The following is a 4,399-nucleotide window of genomic DNA, read 5'->3' on the forward strand; positions in this document are numbered from 1 at the left end:
AGTCACGACATCTCATCTCAATTTGTTCCTCCTCTATATGTGATGAGGAAAAGTGGGAAGAAAGCTCATAGTTATAGAACACCTTCCCTCTAATAGCGTGCTAGGCGTTTTGCATGTTTCCTGTTTAATTTCAGAGCACTGATAAGTACGTACCATTATCGGCTCTAAAAATGGAGCCCAGATGCCAGTCCCTAGATGTCCCCAGCGCTTCTTGATGGAGCCTGATGGACATACCTGGTTCTCTAATAATAAAGTAAAATTGTCTTGAACATTATCCGACAAGTGGTGAATAACATCTCTGGATGCGCTTGCAAGATTAAGCACTTTCGGCCTCAATATCTAGCTTCTGGCAAATTCTCAATCACTATTCTATATTTTACTACTTTTCCGTATCACTTTCCCTCATCTAAATGTTCTCCTCATTGCTTTATTCTCCACATTACCACTTACACAAGATTTTGTAGGTAGTAAAACTTCTTTGGGCCATTGGGTAACTGTGTGGAGGAAGGACTATCACAGCATAATATAACAAACTAAAATGAAATTATTTTAAAAATTTTATTAAAAGTTCCATTAGCCATCCTCAACACCACTGAATTTTCTGTGATCTCCCCTCCATAGGACCTTTAGGCATTTCACTGTGCTGCTTATTAGTTCTTTCTCTCATTATCTCTTTTCCTCCTCTAAATTTGGAAACCCAACTTTCTTCCTTATTATGCAGATCAGTTGCATTGCCTTTTCTTCATTCCTAGCTAAGCCTTAGTAAATCTTTAGTGCTATATTTTCACACCAAAATATCCCCTTGAGCATCTCTGCTGAACTAATTTACTCCCCTTGAGATTTCGAACAGTTCTTTTTTTAAACTTTTTTGGTTTTGTTTTTCCATTACAGTTGACATACAATATTATATTAGTTTCAGGTGTACGATATAGTGATTAGACATTTATATAACTTACGAAGTGATTGCCCCAATAAATCCAGTACCCATCTCACACCATGCATAGTTACTACAATATTATTGACTGTATTTCTTATGCTACATTTTATGCCCCCATGACTATTTTGTAAGTACCAAGTTGTATTTCTTAATCTCTTCCCTTTTTTCACCCAGCCTCCCAATCCCTCTCCCATCTAACGACCGTCAATGTTCTCTGTATCTATGAGTTTCTTCCCGATTTGTTTGTTCGTTTCTTTTGTTCTTTAGATTCCACATATAAGTGAAACCATATGACATTTGTCTTTCTCTGTCTGACTTAGTCCACTCAGCACAGTACCTTTTAGTTCCATCCATGTTGTTACAGATGGTAAGATGCCATCCCTTTTTATGGCTGAGTAATATTATAGTGTATAAATGTACCACCTCTTTTGTATCCATTTATCCATTGATGGACACCCAGGTTGCCTCCATATCTTGGCTACTGCAAATAATACTGCGACGAACATATGGATTCATATGTTCCTTCAAAGTAATGTTTTAGATTTCTTTGGATAAATACCCAGAAGTGGGATTACTGGGTCCTTTTTTGTCTCTTGGTATAGCCTTTGTTTTAAAGTCTATTTTGTCTGGTGAAAGTATTGCTATGCCAGCTTTTTGTTTGTTTCTATTTTCATGAAATATCCTTTTCCATCCCTTTACCTTCGGTTTGTGTGTGTCTTTCCATCTGAAGGGAGTCTCTTGTAGGCAGTATATGTAAGGGTCTTGTTTTCTTATCCATTCATCCACCCCATGTCTTTTGATTGGAGTATTTAGTCCATTACATTTAAAGTTCATAATATGTAGTTATTGTCGTTTATTTATTTTTTATTATTTTCTTCTTCTTCTTAAAGAAGTCCCTTTAATATTTTTGGTAATACTGGTTTAGTGGTTATGAACTCCTTTAGCTTTTTCTTGTCTGGAAAGCTCTTTATCTGTCCTTCAGTTGCTGGGTTGAGTAATCTTGGTTGGAAGTCCTTGCTTTTCATCATCACTTTGAATATTTTGTACCAACCCCTTCTGGCTTGAAAAGTTTCTGTTGAGAAGTCATCTGATAGTCTTATGGGAGCTCCCTTGTAGGCAACTAAATGCTTTTCTTTTGCTGTTTTTAAGATTCTTTGTCTTTAATTTTTAGCATTTTAATTATGATGTCCTGGTGTGGTTCTGTTTGGGTTCATCTTGTTTGGACTCTCTGTGCTTCCTAGATTTATATGTCTATTTTCCTTCACCAGTTTAGGGAAGTTTTCTGTCATCATTTTTTCAAATAGGTTTTCAATTCCTTGTTCTCTCTCTTTTCCTCTGGTACCCCTCCCATGAGAATGTTGGTACGCTTGATGTTGTCTCCGAGACTCCCTAAGTATCATGTTTTTGGATTCTTTTTTCTTTGTGTGGTTCCAACTGGGTGTTTTCAGCTGTCTTATCTTCTAAATCACTGAATCAGTTCTGCTTTGTCTAACCTACTGTGGATCCCCTCTAATGCATTCTTTATTTCAGTTATTGTGCTCTTCACTTCTGACTGGTTCTTTTTATGTTTTCTGTCTTCATCTTTATGTTTCCTCTTTGTTGAAGTTCTCACTGAGATCACTGAGCATCCTTATAGCAAGTGTCTTGAACTCTCCACCTGGTCGATTACTTGTCTCCACTTTGTTTAGTTCTTTTTTGGAGCTTTGTTCTATTCTTTCATGTGGGACATGTTTCTTTGTTCCACATTTTGACCATCTCCCTGTGTTTATTTCTATGTATCAGGTAGGGCTCCTAAGTCTCCTGGTCTTATTAGAGTGGTTTTATGTAGTAGGTATCCTGTGGGGCTCAGTGGCACAGTCTCCCTGGTCACTTGAACCAGGATTTGCAGGTGTGTCCCTTGTGTGAGTTGTGTGCCTTCCTGTTGTAGTTGTGCCTTGTTTGCTATTTGCACGTAGTGGGAAGGATTGACCCTAAGGGTGATTGGTTGTGAGGACTGGTCGTGACTACAGTAGAGGGGCTGTTGTTCAGGGTTGACCCTACAGAGCAGGATTCACTTTAGCAGGGCTCTCGTGCCTGCCCAGTCTTCCCTTTGGGTGTGTCATCTTCGAAGGTGACTAGGAGGGTTCTCACCACAGGCTAAGTTCAGCTGCCACCTCGACCCTTCCCAAGGCCACCTGGCATGAGCCACAAAGTAATCCACAGATGGCCTCCACCTGCACTGGGCTTGGAGGTGCCTGGGAGAGGTCAGGCCTCCAACGAAAGCTGGCTTCTGCCAATGCCAATCTTGGGGCTGCTCAGCAAGATTTTAGGAAAATCTGCAGCATGAGCTGTGGAAAAGTCATTGGATTTTATTTGGGTGGGTGTATAATTTGGGTGGAGCAGGGTCTCAAGGAATCACCAGGGTAAGGCAATGTTAGCCAGGTTGATAGAGATTCAGATATGACACCTACAGGCTGGGAGAAGGGAGGACCCAACAAAGGAACAATGGCTTCTGCCAGTACTTCTGTCTGGGAGAAAGCTTCCCCTCCAGCCCTTGCCCTAAAGCCAGACAATTTAGTTCCTCCCCATATGTCCCTGGCACCTTGTGAGCTGCTGTCCCAGCACTGGAGCTCAGAGAAGATGAGTCCATCAGCAAGTAACTCTATGCATGGGCCCTTTAAGAGGAGTGCCTGGTACTCCGGAAGCCGTCTGTCTCACTCAGCCACAATCTTTACTAGTTTTCACAACCAGAAGTTATGGAGGCTTTTTTTCTTGGCACTGGAACCCTAGACTGGGGACTCCGGTGCCTGGTACCCTTACTCCTCAGAGAGGACCTCTGCAGCGGAGATAGCCCTCTTGGTTTTTAACTGCCATATGAGGGTGTGAAACCAGCCCATTCCATATCTCTGTCCTTCCTACCAGTCTCAATCTGGCTCCTTCTGTATATCCTTAGTTGTAGGACTTGTGTTCAACTAAATGTCCAGCAATTCTCACTGATGGTTGTTCTGTAGTTTAGTTGTAATATTGAAGTGGTCGTGAGAAGAGATTGAGCACAGCATTTTGCTCAGATCAACATTTCTAGCAGTTCCTATAGTAAGCAATTTTGTTTCCTGCTGCTCACTCAAAATATGAAGAGTATTTCTTCAGAGAATTAAAATTTTTTCCCCTGTGGTCACACAGTTTGAAGTTGGCAAAAGCAAGATTAGGTTTAGTAACTTCCTGCCTCTAGTTTTTCTATTATTTAATATTGTTCCGTGTAGTTATCCTGAAGAATCTTACTTTCAAAATTTCCAAAATTTTCTCTACCCATAGACGTTAAGGGCACAAAGACAGGGACAAAATCTGAAACTGACCAGCTTCGTGGGTCTGGCTTCATGAACATTGGACCTTTGCAGTCACACAGGGCTTTTTAGTTAGAAGAGCCTATACCTGGTTTACTACTCCACTGTTATTATCTTGAAGTTCCTAATAATTTTTTAACAA

The sequence above is a fragment of the Pteropus vampyrus genome, unplaced genomic scaffold, assembly GCF_000151845.1.
Source record: "Pteropus vampyrus isolate Shadow unplaced genomic scaffold, Pvam_2.0 Scaffold360, whole genome shotgun sequence".
NCBI lineage: Eukaryota > Metazoa > Chordata > Mammalia > Chiroptera > Pteropodidae > Pteropus > Pteropus vampyrus.